The sequence below is a fragment of the Choloepus didactylus genome, chromosome 21 (genome assembly GCF_015220235.1).
Source record: "Choloepus didactylus isolate mChoDid1 chromosome 21, mChoDid1.pri, whole genome shotgun sequence".
In the NCBI taxonomy this organism is placed as follows: Eukaryota; Metazoa; Chordata; class Mammalia; order Pilosa; family Megalonychidae; genus Choloepus; species Choloepus didactylus.
Window position 1 is genome coordinate 29,469,531 of NC_051327.1, and position 15,946 is coordinate 29,485,476.

A 15,946-nucleotide genomic window follows, 5' to 3' on the forward strand; every position below is an offset into this window, starting at 1 on the left:
CCGAAGTCACACCAGGAAGTGTAGTTTCTTAAGGCCCAAAACAGGTTGACTGTGTGGCTACGAGACACCGAGAACTGCAGGTCCCGTCGACCACACAGAGAAAGGTCGGGGGAAGCGGCCGGGACCAACAACGTATTCGGAAGCCTTCCGCTGGGGAGAGAGGCCCAGGGCTTAGCGCCACCTCGAGCGTCGCCCAAGCGCTCCGCCGCCGCCCGCCTTCGCCCCAGAGCATTCTGGAAGTTGTAGTTCCGGCACAGCGAGGAACCCGTATGTAGCATCCTTCCAGGATGCGGCCGCCATTTTGTTTCCCCATGTTGGGAAGCGATGGCCCAAGCAAGGCGACAGTGTTCCTTCCCTGAGATCTTGGGCCTCAGGGGCGAGCCAGCGACAGCGCGACTCCCCGCCTTCCGCACCAGGGGAAGCCGCCAGGGACACCAGCCGACGGGCACCCGGGGGAGCCTCTGAGCGTCAGGCTCAGGGCCTGGACACAGGCCGAACCATCCCGGTGGTGGTCGGAGGTTTCACCCGTTGTAGACCGTGCTGGAACCGGGCGGCTCGCCCCTGGGGGGTAGTTCTTTGTTACCTCCCGGTAAGACGACCGGGCCAGGGTTTCAGTTTTCTCCTACATAATTTGGGGTGCGTTAACCGTGAACGTGTACACACGAGAATGTGACAGGGAAAAAAAAAATGTGATGACCCCACCCCTTAAAAAAATTAAGTTCTTTTTTCTGAGCCCGAGAAGCAGGCAGTCTCTCAGAGCAGAGATGGAAGAAGCTGGGCCTCCCGGGCCGCGGTTGAAATCTGGCTCCGAAGCCGGCCGGGTTCTCGGGCGTCCTTGCCCCCTGCGCGGATTTCACTTTCACGACTCAGGTCTGATACTATTAAGGTTTCTTTTTGTTTAAACTTGCTTTCTGAGAGAAATCCTCGTCTCCGGCGTTGGCACTGGGGGCCCTCATTCTGTGTGGAGCCGCCGCTGCAGCTCGCGGAACTGCCCCGAGCCTGCGTGGTTGGAGCCGGCACCTTGGGCGGCGCATCCCGGAGCCGGCGCGCCTGCCGGGCGGTCCTCCCGAGGCGGAGGGTGTTTTTCTTCAAGGAAACACCACCCCCAGTGAGACCCTTTCCCGTAGCTAAATTCCCCACAAAGTTCTTCCTTCTGTTTATATTGAATGTGTGGGGCTAAGTTCTCTCCTTGAATCAGCTCATTTTCTGCGCAGGACAACCCGGTGGGGTGGCTGTCACTCCGCCTCTCCTAATATGCACAGTCCAGTTATCAAAATCAGGGAAGTAACGGGAGACGACACTGTTGCCTAATCCCCCGCCCTTACTGAGATGCGGGTGGGATAGTGCTGATAACATAACGCCTCTTGTAGTCCAGGATCATGCCTGCGTCGGATTCGGTGGTATCTGGAATAGTTACGACTCTGCTTTTTAATGTGTGACATTGACGTTTTCGAAGAGCGCAGGCCCTTTATTTGGGCTGCTCTGATGTTTCCTTGTGGTTCATCCTGATGGTGGCAGGAACCCTGCACAGGTGACGCTGGCTCCCAGGGTGTCATGTCAAGAGGCTGGTGCTGCCCGTTCTGCCTCTCGCTGCCGGTGCCAACTTGGAGAGTCAGCATGTCTCAACTTGCAGTAAAAATGCTAGTTTATCCTTTGTAGTTGAAAGCTGTACCCAGAGGAGAATGTACTTAGAAACCAAGGTCTGGCTACTCGGTGCACTCGGCTGCTACAAGGGTGTCCTTACTTCTGGGCCCTCTTTGAGGACAGAGCTTGGGAAATGGATGAAATCTGTCCATGAGTTCACACCATGTCCACTTCTGCTCCAGGGCTGCAGGGTTGGTTCTGTCCTCGTCTGTAACTCCGTCCGACTGGGAGAAGCCTTGCTTCCCTTATCCAGAATGTACCAAGTCATTTGCTCAGTCCTCAGATGCACAAAAAGTAGCTTCAGAATTGCTTATCCCTGCTCCTGCCAGAAAAAGATGCCTACCAACAATAGTTCAGTATTTGTTCAGGTTTTTTTGTGTTTAACCTATGCGCATATAGTCTAAATACTGTATTCAAAAGTTATTTGGGGCACAGACTTCAATTAGTGATATGAATGAAGCAGGTCTGGTTAAGACCAGGGCAAGCCAGGCCAAAGGGTAAAGGTTGAAACTGATTGTTTTAAAACTTCAACTTCCATATGAGACCAAGGGAAGAGATATCTATTTGGTACAGGATCTAAATTTTCTAAACGGTACAACTCTACAGTCAATTTGTTCAAACACCACAATTGCATGGAACTTTGAATAGGAAGTGAGATACGGTAGGTTAGTATAGGCTGGAGTGAAATAGTGACACATCCCAGAGTAATTTGGGCAGATAATAAAAAATATATTTACAGCCTCCCCCTCCCCAGCCCCAAGGATCTGGGGGAAGGTGTGGATGTGTTGGACATCCTCACCTGGACTGGTGTTGATGTTGTCACAAACATTGGGACTGGCGGTTTGATGTGCTGAGCCCTCGATCATGGGACTTGCCCTTATGAAGCTCATTACCACAAAGGAGAGTCTAAACTTGCATGTAATGGTGCCTAAGAATCTCCCCCTGAGTACCTCTTTGTTGCTCAGATGTGGCCCTCTCTCTCTCTAACTGAGCCATCTCAACAGGTGAACTCGCTGCCCTCCCCCCTACGTGGGACCCGACTCCCAGGGGCATAAATCTCCCTGGCAACGCAGAATATGACTCCCGGGGATGAATGTGGACCCGGCATCGTGGGACTGAGAGTATCTTCTTGACCAAAAGGGGGATGCAAAATGAGACGAAATAGTTTCAGTGGCTGAGAGATTTCAAATGGAGTCAAGAGGTCACTCTGGTGGACATTCTTATGCACTATATAGATGACACCTTTTAGGTTTTAATGTATTGGAATAGCTAGAAGTAAATACCTGAAACTACCAAACTCCAACCCAGCAGTCTGGACTCCTGAAGACAATTATACAATAATGTAGATTACAAGGGGTGACAGTATGATTGTGAAGACCTTGTGGATCACACCCCCTTTATCTAGTGTATGGATGAGTAGAAAAATGGGGATAAAAACTAAAGGACAAATGGGGTGGGATGGGAGGATGATTTGGGTGTTCTTTTTTCACTTTTATTTTTTATTCTTGTTCTGGGTCTTTCTGATGTAAGGAAAATGTTCAGAGATAGATTGTGGTGATGAATGCATAACTATGGTATCATACTGTGGACAGTGGATTGTATACCATGGATGATTGTATGGTGTGTGAATGTATTTCAATGAAACTGAATTTAATAAAAAAAAAAAAAATGAGATAATGAAAAGAAAAAAAAGTGATTTGGGTCAGCTGGTTTTATTTTTTCTCATTCTCAATGTTTTTATATTATGCAATTGAAATATGTTTGGGTTCATTTCTGTGTGTATTAAATTTTAGGATTTTCAAATCTCCATCCTACAGATTTTTCTTTTCAAATATGTGAAAAAAAAACATGGTTCCAAACATCAAGTCTGTCCAAAAAGATATCTTCAGAGAAGCGTCTTCTTCCCAGCCCCTCCATCCTCTCCATCCAATTCCTGCCCACTCCTTTCTGATAATCAGTCTCATAGTCTAGTTTTTCCTTTCCAGAGTTTCCTTTGCTAAAATGAAGAGGAAAGTTCACATTTTCTTAATTCTCCATCTTTCTTACATGAAGGTTAGCGTACTAACAGCAACTTTTCTGCACGTTGCTTTCCTCACTGTTCTAGTTTGCTAATGCTGCAGAATGCAAAACACCAGAGATGGATTGGCTTTTATAAAATGAGGGTTTATTTCACTACACAGTTACAGTCTTAAGGCCATAAAGTATCCAAAGTAACACATCAGTAATCGGGTACCTTCACTGGAGGATGGCCGATGGCGTCCGGAAAACCTCTGTTAGCTGGGAAGGCACGTGGCTGGCGTCTGCTCAAAGTTCTGGTTTCAAAACGGCTTTCTCCCAGGACATTCCTCTCTAGCAAGCTTGCTCTTCTTCAAAACGTCACTCACAGCTGCACTCCGTCCAGTCTCTCTGAGTCAGCACATTTATATGGCTCCCCTGATCAAGGCCCACCCTGAATGGGCAGGGCCACACCTCCATGGGAGTATCCAACCAGAGTCACCACCCGCAGCTGGGTGGGGCACATTCCAAGCAAATCTAACCAGCACCAAAACGTCTGTCCCAGAAGACCACAAAGATAATGGCATTTGGGGGACACAATACATTCAAACCGGCACACTCACTTAACATTATATCCCAGAATTCATCCTGCATCAGTTCAGGGAGCTGAGTGGGTGTATCCCGATTCATTCAACCACTCTTCCATGTATGGGCATTTAGGTTGTTTCCAGTGTTTTGTCATTATAAACAGTGCTGCAACAAGCAACCAAGTGCGTATGTATTTTCATGTTGTTGAAGGAGTATCTTTAAGTTAAACTTCGAGAAGTGGAATTGCTGAGATAGAGGGTAAATCACCTGTAGCTTGGTTGTTAAACGCAGTTCCCACCACCAAAACACGAGAGTGCCTGCTTCCATACAGCCTCGCCAAAGGAGTGAGTTGCTGTACTTTTGAATATTTGCTAATCTTGATAGGTGACAAATGGTAACTCGGTGTAGTTTTAATTTGCATTTCTCTTATCATGAGTGAGGTTGAACACGAGATACATTTTTGCACTATAGCAGTTTACAGTCTGACTCAATAAACAGAATGTATGGAGCCGTAAATTCTGAATGGGCTGTGCTAACCTTCAGTGCCCCCTCCTGCAAAATGGAGTGGTTGGAATCTGCTTTCTGACTTCCCACTAAGGCTGACATTTTCTAATCTGAGATGGACAAATCTCTGAGAACCAGAAGAAAAACTGTTTCTCAGTGGAGTATCAGAGAAAGCCTCCATGGAGAAGACCAGATCTGAGTGAGGCAGGGCAGGAATGGATTTCGGGTGACAAGCAGATGGAGGCACTTCCAAAAGGCAAAATGTCCCACTTGGAACCTCTGACCACATGAGATCTGGGCTGAGGGTGCAGCGTGGGCAGAGGGAAGCAGTCCACGGGCCAGGCCAGGAGGGAAGCTCTACCATGAGGCTCGATGAGGGCCAGGCTAAGGGATTTGGCGTCCAAGCAACTAATGCTCTCTGGACCAACCGGAAGGAGCAAAGAATTGGGAGGGTGGCCAAGTCCCTGACACCTTTGCAGCTTAAAGCTTACTGGAACTTCTCTCAGAAACTATGATGTGGCATCCCCAAATTACCCAAATTACCAGCATCACACCTGGGTGTCTGACACCAGCAGTGTTACAGTTCACCCAGGGAGAGGAGTGTTACCACACACCTAGTTCCTTCACAGAAAGAGGCTGGGATGACATCTGCTGCGTTGTCCCACTCCTGCCTTTTTCCCTGTCAGCATCGTTGCCTCCTGAGACCACCCTCGCAGGAGTGCCCCCGTCTGTTCATTGTGGGGTGGGGGCCCTCTCAGCCTGCTGGTGGGTCCACACCCCAGCAGCAGAACAACCCCCACCCCGGCCAGGTGAGCTGAGGGGAAGCAGGTTCACTCTGCCCGCTCCTGATCCATCTTTGTGCCCCTATCTGTCCCGCTCACCTGTGTGCTCCTTAAGGGCAAGGACACACCTTGTCTTGGTAGACTGTCCTGGCACCTCTCTCAGGGCCCAGCACCAGGAAGGGCGTGATGAGAGGAAGGGGTGTCCATGTGTCCTCACCAACAGACGACAAAGGATGAAACCGTCTTGCCTTTGTGGAGACTCAGAAGCACAGCATCGCATAGAATGTACTCCAGAAGCAGGCCCCGGCGTCTCTGTGGCAGGGGCAGGGAGGCTGAGTCCCCACTTTGTCTGGGGTGCACTGACAGGGCCTAGATCCCAGGGCTAGAGCCTCCAGGTTAAAGCCCCACCTTGCCGTCAACTTGGGCTGATGCCCACCAGAGCTGCGCCCAGAGTCGGTCCTAAGGGGAGCAAAAGGAGTCCCCTGGAGGCATCCTGGTGTGCATTTAAAACTTTGGGGGTTATCAGCAACATGCCATGCAGCAAAGAAAAAAGAATTACTGCTGCCCTTTCTCTCTCAGTCACATCAGTAGCCATGTGTCTGTCGGTGTTTCCTGCCCACTGTGACAAACACCACAGTAGGTTACCTCGCTGTCTCGGAGGTCGAGAGTGCCAAATCCAGGCTTCGGCTAGGCCGCGCCCTCTCCCAAGTTCACAGGCACGGGTGCCGGCTCTTGTCACGCGGCAAGCTGGCGCTCCTCACGGCTGCCCTTCGGCTTCTGCGGACTTCCACCTGCTCTTCTGCTTGGCCTTCCCTGACCGACTGGATCTGGATTTCTTGTGCTCTTAAAGGACTGCAGTAACCGGATCGTGGCCCACCCCAGTTCATTTGGGCCTCACCTTAACTGAGAAAATCTTCAAAGTGTCCTGTTTTTAAATGGGTCCCCACCATGGGATTGTGGGTTAAGATTAGGCTGGGGATGTGACTCTGTCTCCCATAGTGCCCACCATGTGAGGTGGCCACTTCCTTCCCATGTTTGCTTCTCCTGCGGTTCCTGGCCTGATAACTAGCACTGTGCGAGCCAGAAAACTGGCCAGTCCCCCTGCCTTGCCCTGCATCCCACCAGCTCACCACGCAGTTTCTCCCTCCTGGGGCTGCGTCCCCTGTGCTGCCCACCCACAGCCTGCCCCCAGCCACGGCCCCCTCCCCTGCACTTCCCTCCCCTCCAGTCTTCGCATGGCTTCCGGAGTGATTTTTGAATTTTCCTTTGAAACCTGATTTGTACCATACAGTGGGACAGGTTGAGTAGCTTCCCCCCACGTTTATATCCATCCAGAGTGTTTGAACATAATCTTGTGTGGAATAAGGGTCTCTGCAGACGTGAGTAGTCGAGGATCTCGAGAGGAAATCGTTCTGCGTTGGGGGAGCTATGTCCAGTGGTTCATGTCCTCGGGAGGAGAGGAGAGGACACAGGCTCCCACACGCTCACAGGAAGGCCACGCGAGAACGGAGCAGTGCAGGGTGACGCATCTACAAGCCGAGGAACCCCAAGGATGGCTGGGAGCCCCCAGAACCTGGAAGAGGCCAGGAGGGCTTCTCCTTCGGAGCCTTCGGAGGGAGCCCGGCCTGCCGGCAAGTTGATTTTGGACTTCTGGCCTCCAGAAGGGAGACAGTAAATTTCTGTTGTTTTAAGTCCCCCAGTTTGTTTGGGCAGCTCTAGGAACCAGATACGTATGAGTGAATCACAGTCATTGTAGAAAACGTTAGAAAATACAGACAAGAAACAAGAAAAGGAAAAGCAAACAGACACAGGCACCCCATGCCCAGGGACAGCCACTGCTGAAAGTTTAATGTCTGTCCCTATCAGAGTAATAGCTTTTGAATGCTGATTTCTAAAATGCTTAAAACCCACCCATATACTTCAGGATGAAATCTAAACTCCCTGGCAGGGGTCTCCGGAACCGGGCCTCTCTGGAGCCCCTTTTGGGGCCACTGAGAATCATGTGACATGCACACCTGATGCCGCTCCCTGTCCTTGCTTGCCAGCTCGGAGGAGACAGATCGTGCCCCTTGGCGAAGCCTTCCTGAAACTAAACTCTAAACTGGCATAACCTAGGCCTGGCGGTGGGGGGACAGGAAGTCCGGTGGAGCTGCTCTCATTCCAGCCCTTGCTTCCTGGGCCATGAATTTTGAAGCTTCCATTCGGCCAAAGGAAGTTGGACCTCAAACAAGCAAGTAAGTAGGTCGTTACCAATCACAAGAGGTGCCAGGCGGCTGCAGACAGGGCGGTGTGGTGTTGGGGGTGACTGGAAAATGAGCCCACCGACCTCTCCCAAGGGAGCCCTGGCAGGAGGGAAAGTTTCCTGCACTTGGTCATCCTGGAAGGGGTGCAAAGGCTGCCCTTTTGCCGGCAGGGTCCTGCTCTCCTGTCCCCTCCCCTCCCACAGGGCTGTAAGTGCAGTCCCCAAGAGGCCGCTGGGCCTGCAGGCCACATGCCCTCCCTGCAGGCTGGGCACAGGACAGGCAGAGCCAGGAGGCAAAGCATCTGCGCGGCCTGAGCAGGATTTCTGCAGCACTCACACCTCCCCCAGCCCCCCTCAAGGAAACCTCAGGTCTGACCCCGAGAAGAGGCAAAAAGAAGCGATCCATGGAAAGAACCCTGATCGGTGAAGGCCTCTGCAGCCAGCAGGCGCCTCCCAGATCCCAAGCGGACAGTAGGCCCCTGCCCAGAGTCAGGTTGGCCCGTGTAGCACCCACCTCCTGCCGCCCCTTCCTTTTCTCCGGGGGAGGATGTTCTCTGTGATTCAGGGGTCGGAGAGCTTTTAAAGCACTAACCTTATTTTCTTGGGTTTATGTGCTTTCTTAGTCTCCTTGAAGAGATTGCAGTCAAAGTTATGAAAACCCAAATAAGTTATAACTGCCAGCCTTGGTACTTTTTAATTTAAAAATACTAAAAATTAAAATGGCACTGAAAAACATAAAGGATCAACCAGCCCAAACCCTATCATTTAAAAATTACATGAAGAGTGGTTGCCCAGGGAGTAAATCTCCCTGACAATGTGGGACACAACTCCCTGGAATAAGCCTGGCCCTGGCATCGAGGGATTGAAAGTGCCTTCTTGACCAAAAGGGAGAAAAGAAAGGCAACAAAATAAGGTTATGGTGGGTAAAAGATTTCAAATAGAGTCGAGAGGCTATCCTGAGGGTTTCTCTTATGTGAGCTCCAGTTAGACATCTCAAATGGCCAAAATACATAGGTCCCTTCCTGAGATTCTATAAAAGATTCACTCAGAAACTTAAATCCACCCGAGTGTTCCTATGCCAGACAAGTCCTACAACCCAGAGGCAAAAGCCTCTCTAAGAACAACAATCAGATGCAGCCCCTTTCCCCATAATGTTGACACTCCCTTTTCAATATGAACATGTCAGGATGCTCACTGTCTAGACACCCCTGAAGATCGAGAAATGATTAAAGAAGAGGAAGGGGTATCACAGGATAATATCTCTACTGAGGAATCTGATAATGAGGACGCTGACTTCTCTCCGTGCTGCTCTCATAGACCACCTGATGTTTTCTGTTCTGATGGTGAAGAACCAGTTGTTCCTCCTGATATAGAAGCATATTTAACAGCACTTTTATCTAAAAACACTCAAGTACAATTTCCAAATGATAAAAAGTGGAAAGGCCTCACTATAATAAGTGGGACAGATGATTCATATCCTTGAAGTCCCATTTTAGAAGATTATATTAAAGGAGAAGCTAAACAGTTAAAAAAGCTGTGAATATTTTCAAGAAAGCAGAATGGTTGTTCTGATTTGCTAATGCTGCCATTATGCAAAATACCAGAAATGGATTGGCTTTTATAAAGGGGGGTTATTTGGTTACAAAGGTACAGTCTTAAGGCCATAAAGTGTCCAAGGTAAGGCATCGACAATAGGGTATCTTCACTGGAGGATGGCCGATGGTGTCCGGAAGACCTCTGTTAGCTGAGAAGATGTGGCTGGCATCTGCTCCGGAGTTCTGGTTTCAAAATGGCTTTCTCCAAAATGTCAGTGTCAGCTTCCAACAACTGTCTTCAAAACGTGTCTCTCAGTTGCAGCAAGCAGTGAGCTCCTTCTGTCTGAGCTTTTTATGTGGCTCCAGTGATTTAATTCAGACCCATCCTGAATGGATGGGGTAACACCTCCATGGAAATTATCCAGTAAAGGTCTTGTCCACAGTTGATTGAGTCACATTTCCATGGAAACACTCAATAGATTCCAACCTGAGCAACACTAAAATGTCTACCCCCACAAAATTGCATTGAAGATAATGGCATTTTGGGGGACATAATACATCCAAACTGGCACAAAGTTCCTTTCAACCTTCTTAGATAAAGATAATATCTAAACATCTGGTCCTCTGTGAAAACAGGATGGGCTGCAGCTGTTACTTTTTAACTGTTTAGCTTCTCCTTTAATATAATCTTCTAAAATGGGACTTGAAGGATATGAATCATCTGTCCCAGTTATTATAGTGAGGCCTTCCCACCTTTTATCATTTGGAAATTGTACTTGAGTGTTTTTAGATAAAAATTCTGTTACATGTGCTTCTATATCATAGAGAAGTTGTAAATAATGTAGCAAGGTTGAATATGGTCCTAATCAAATGTGTGTTTATCAATATGATGTAATGGCTAAACTAATCATAGAATAAAATAAAAAAACTACATTAACAAGTTAGAGACAAGTAATCTCTTTTCTAATTTTTAGAGCTTATACAAGTAAAAGTATGTTATATTGCTCTGACAGTGCTCATAGCTTAATTAGAAAAAATATTCTCAGTAGAGTCTTACAGGCATTCAAGGCTAAGTCTCTGATGATGTGGACACCCTCTTTTGATCTTGAACGCTCGTGGATCAAGACGCTTTGCTTCATGAGTCATTCGTGTTCATGAAGCATCATTTAATGTAAAAATAGAATATGATTTAAAGTTACTCTAAATCAAGATGCTATAAATTTTCTGTAACTGAGACAAGGGGGAGCTCTCTGATCTCATGTCCAACTGCTTCTGGAGAAGGCTTGGTAATGTATCCATTAATTGTTGCATTGTAAACTTGTTCCTTTTACCCAAGTGCTCCTTTTAGTAAAAATGTGTTGAAGGTGAATTCCTGTCTTGAGTGCCCTTTACTTTTAAACTATTGTCTGTCTCTGTGCTCTTATTTGAGTGGGAGGTTACTTGATGAATCCCAAACCCATTGAATCACGACCCGATGAGGCTCAGGCCTTTTCTAACGGGGATCACAGGTTTGAGGTGTAAAGAGACGAACCCGTGACAGGGGTAGCAACAGACAAGATAGGATTTAACAAAAAGATTTAAATATTTTATATATAAATATATATAGGATATATATATAGGATTTATATATACTATATAAAATATAAATATAAAAAATATAAATACATTTTTTAGATGCAAGGGTATTAGAATAGTTAGAAGGAAATGACTGAAACGTTAGAACTGTAACCCATAACATTCTACTTGTTAAATCATACTTAGAAAGTTATCACTGTTATGTATATATGTTAAATGTCACAATAAAATATCTACTTAAAAAAATTTCATGAAGTGGAGCTTCCCTGACCGTCTGACTGCTGGGCACCTCCAGCCACACTCGCAGCTTCCATGCAGCCACGGCAGACACAGTTTCTTTGGGGTGACAGTAATGGAACCCAGGTGCAGGGGGCAGAGGGCCAAGTGGACACACACGGCCCAGCAGGTTATTGACACAACTTTATAATGTGACAAGGTTGAGAAACCCTAAATGCCCGTCAATATGAAATTCATTAAATCCGTTGTGGAATAACCATGCATTCAAAGGGGGAAGCATCCTAGTCGTTCCCAGACTCCGCGTGTCCGACAGGCTGTGTCCTCATCGGTGGCTGGGTAGGTAGGAGGGAGCTACAGAGAGAGGTGTAGGGGTGGACAGGTGACCTATCTATCGATCCCATCAGAGTCCAGTGAGCTGATACCCACAGCCCCTCGGTCCCCCACCCCCAGGCTGCTGGAAACTTACATGACCCGAGTTTGGTTCCCAGACCAGGGTCACATCCCTTTCCCTTGGCAGGGATGGCCCCTGGCCCCAGGAGCAGAGCCCCCCGCTCCCAGCAGCTGCTGGGTGCAGGTCAGGGCCCCAGAGGGAGGCAAGTCTGGGGAGAAAAACCGCCGGGGCAGTTTGACCCCACAAGGGTGGCCGCCCCCCAGCACCATGCAGAGGTCACAGGTGTCAGGATGAAGGTGCTTCCCCACCAGGCCTGATGCCAGGAGCTTTCCATAACTGGAGGGAGGGGAGCCAGCAAAGCAGGGTGGGGGCAGGACACAGTCCCTCCCCTGCAGCAGCTCAGATCCTGGCGTCTCAGGGATCCCTGTAGACTGAAGAGCCCCACGAGCTCCCCAGGCCTCTCCTCCTCCCACATACAAGGCCCCTGCCCTCCCAGCCCCACTCCCTGGACAGCCTTGGGCGGTGGGCAGGCCTCTTGGGATCTGTCTGTACCTGGGTCTGCATTTCCTGCCTCAGGAAGCATGGGGCCGTGGGGAACCCCTGTGTCCCCCAGCATCTCTGACGTGGGCTGCGATGTGTGTCGGCTTGTGCAGGAGCAGTCACGGGGAGCTGAGCTGCCGGTGCCCCTGTGCTTGCTCAAGCACCAGCCAGCTTGCCCTGACCTTCCAGGGGCAAGAGATACGGAGCGTGAAATCCTGCAGGTGACAGTGATGGCTCTAGAGTCACCACTCCCGGGGCCCTGCGCCCCTTGACAACTTCTGACGGGGGCTGCTGCACTAGCCCGGAGTGACACAATGCAGGAGAGCTTCCTCCTGGAGGGTGGCCTCAGGGACACGTGACGCTCTGCAGCTTTAATGTTTTCATTAAAGTGTGAGAAACCAGGGAATAATCAAATAAAATACATGATTTCAGTACCTGTTTATTAAGCTCCTGTTCTGTGTCCAGGACTTTTCTAGGCCCAGGCTCTGAATTCCGGGATTCTGGGTCATCTGAGGCTCCAAATCCAAACCCACCGCCCCTGGGAGGCCCGCCCCAACCCACCTATACTCGCCTGGTCCACCCCCCACACTGCCCCCCAACCCCAGGCCTTCTCTCAGACCCCAACACCCCCAGGGGCCACACACCCCAACCCCGGCATGCCAGCACAGCCCAGAAAACTGGCTCTGACCTTGTGCCAGTCTGAATGTATTATGTCTCCCAAAACGTGATTATCTTTGATGCAATCTTGTGTGGGCAGATGTATTGGTGTTGATTAGATTGTAATTCTTTGATTGTTTCCATGAAGATGCAACCCACCCAACTGTGGGTGATAACTCTGATTAGATAATTTCCATGGAGGTGTGGCCCTGCCCATTCAGCATGGGCCTTGATTAGTTTACTAGAGCACTATATAAGCTCAGACAGAAGGAGCGAGCTTGCCACAGCCAAGAGGGACGCTTTGAAGAACTCAAAGGAGCTGAAAGTTGCTGCACATGAGACACATTTTGAAGACGGCTGTTGAAAGCAGACTCTTGCTCTGGAGAAGCTAAGAGAGGACAAATGCCCCAAGAGCAACTGAAAGCGACATTTTGAAGAGGAGCTGTGACCTGGAGAGGAATATGCTGGGAGAAAGGCATTTTGGAACCAGAACTTGGAGCAGATGCCAGCCACGTGCCTTCCCAGCTAGCAGAGGTTTTCGGGACACCACTGGCCATCCTCCAGTGAAGGTACCTGATTGTTGATGTGTTACCTTGGACACTTTATAGCCTTAAGACTGTAACCGTGTAACCAAATAAACCCCCTTTTATAAAATCCAATCCATTTCTGGTGTTTTGCATTTGGCAGTATTAGCAAACTACAACAGACCTGGAGCCAGGTGGGGCCTCTGAGGTCTCCTTCCTCTTGCCCCTGACCCCTGGGAAGCTGGACCCAGCCCCTCCCCAACCCTCCTTCCAGGGATCTGTCCCTGGAGGCCTCAGGCCTCTCCTGCAGGGCCCTCACACGATGCCCCTCTTGCCTACCCAAGCTTTGCCTCTTCCAAGAAGCCTCCCAGGACGGATGGCTCCTGGGCACTAAGCCCCCAGGTGCCAAGACCCTGCAGAGCATGTGGGCTCTGGAGGTTATAAGGGGAGGTGGGGTGGGCATCCATCCCTGGAACAGGGATCAGACGTGTAGATATGATGCTCTGTTTGCACAACGAACTCACTGTCCCTGAAATGTCTTGGGGAGGGTGGTCTCTGGGGATTCTGACCACTCCCAGCCACCTCTTGGTGCTGCCCCTGCTGTTTGGGGCTGGTCCCTCCTTGGGAGCCAGCCCAGATGCCACTGCTCTCCTGCCACCTCTACTCGGGTCCTCGGTGTCTCCAAACCAGGCGCGTTTTAACTGCTCTTATTTCAGAGCAGTGGCAATTAAATGAAATTAAATGTAACCATGCTAGCCTCAGACAGAGGTCAGAACTGACCAGTCATGTGGTGTCAGAGAATCCACTGTTTTCCTAATAAGAAATCTCAGGAAATGGGAGGCAGGGAAAGGAAACAGCCTCTTTAAAGCCCCCCTGCATCCTGCCAGCCGCAGTTGATGGAGCCAGTGACAAACAGACATGAGGTGAGGATGAGGAGACAACCAGCCGAGCAGTATTGAGGGGGGTCCCCCCCGGTGGTTCTTCACTGGAGTCGGGGCAGCGGCTGAGCCTTGGAGAACAGGGTCTGAGGGATGGAGGCTGAGGCTGGGGTAGGGTTCCAGCCTGGGGAGGCCTTGGGGAGCCACTGACGCAGGAAGGAGGCCTCCCTCCGTAAGGCTGCAGGCCTGGGTCAGCCCAGGATGTCCCAGCCTTTGAATGTGACTTTGGGGTGGACTTTGGGGAGAATGGGGGGGGGGGTACAGAGAGTGGGGAGAGGGTCTCCTCACCTTTCCCTCCTCCCAGCATTCCCGTATCCAAGGACAGGTCCCTCCAGGCCCTGCTCCAGCTTCTCGGGGCTGGTGGTACTCTCCCAGGGCTCTGCCGGGCAGTGGTTAGATGTGGGGGGCTCGAGGCTGAGGCAGCCAGAGGAGGTTGGCTGGGGGACATGGCCCTGGAGGCAATTGTGGGTGCCATCACATGGGCCTGGGTAGAGGGGCTGGGGCCAAGCTGGGCGCTGTGCAGTGTGGGGGGCGACTGGAGGGGGCAACGAGAAGGGGCCGCAGGGGGCCCCGGGCAGAGGGCAAACAGTTTCCAGTGGTGTGTTAGGTGCTGGGAAGCCAGGAGGGTGAGGCAATGCCAGGAGGTGACAGCAGGAACGACTGACGTCATACCAGGTGTGGGGGGCATCCAGTGAGAGCAGCTGCACCTCGAAGGGGGGGTAGACAAAAGCTCGGCCTTGGAGGACAGAGACCACTGGATGCAGAGCCAAGGCAGGGTCCAGGCTCCCACCCACCAACCTCCTACCTGTGCCCCCGCCCCCGTCAGAAGCTTCCAGAAGCCAGCAGGCAAGGGCAGAGGGCAGAGCAGAGCCAGGCAAGGCGGGCAGGGGCATGAGGAGGGCAGTTGATGCAGATGCCCCACGTGGGGCCAGCAGGACACAGGGAGGTGACGGCCCCACACCTGCTCCTGAGGGGGAGCTTGAGCACTTGCCCCTGGCCTGGAGCTGAGTGGGGTCAGGCGAGACCCCACAGAGGCCTACAAAGAGCAGGCCCCAGGGAGCCAGCACCTGGAGATGCAGGGGCCAGCCAGGCTCAGGGGCAGTGCATCCTGGGGCCCCCGGGGAAGCAGAGCGCGTGGGAAGGAAGATGGGCCCAGGGTACCTCCCTGCAAGGGTGAGTGCTGTGCCTCTGAGAAGACAGCCCGAGACGCTGAGGCACCACGGTGCACTGCCGTGAGTGGGAGCCCCTTCCCCATTCTCCACAGGCCCCGCCCCAGCACTGGGGACAGGAGCAGGAGCCTGGCCCATTTCCCAGTTGACTCCCGGGGGGCACAGGAAGTATAAAGGCCCCCATTGCTTGGGGTCGGTGCCTCTTGCTTCCCTGGACTCAGAGCCCAGGGCACCTGAGCTGGGGAGGGCCTGGAGCTCCCAGGGGACCTGAGGGACCCTCAGCATCCATACCCCTGCTGGGTGACCCAGGCCTCGTGGGAGAAGTGCCTGGGGAGCCAGAGAGACCCAGGCGTCCCCCCTCCCCCAGCCTCGCAGCCCCCCATGCAGAGCGCACAGGTTACCCGGCTGAGTGCGTCCCCTTGGCCCGTCCTGCTCTCCAGGCCCTCCTTGTGTCTACCTGGACCTCAGCCACTCATGGGGTGCCGGATGCTGTCCCCTTTGACCTGTGGAGAGGCAGAGCTCAGAGGGGCTGAGTCCCCGCCCTGAGGCCACCGGCTGGTGTGGCTGGGAGCCTGTCCCCACCAGGCTCCTTGGATGGTCTCTCTTTCTGTGGACCCAGCCCCAC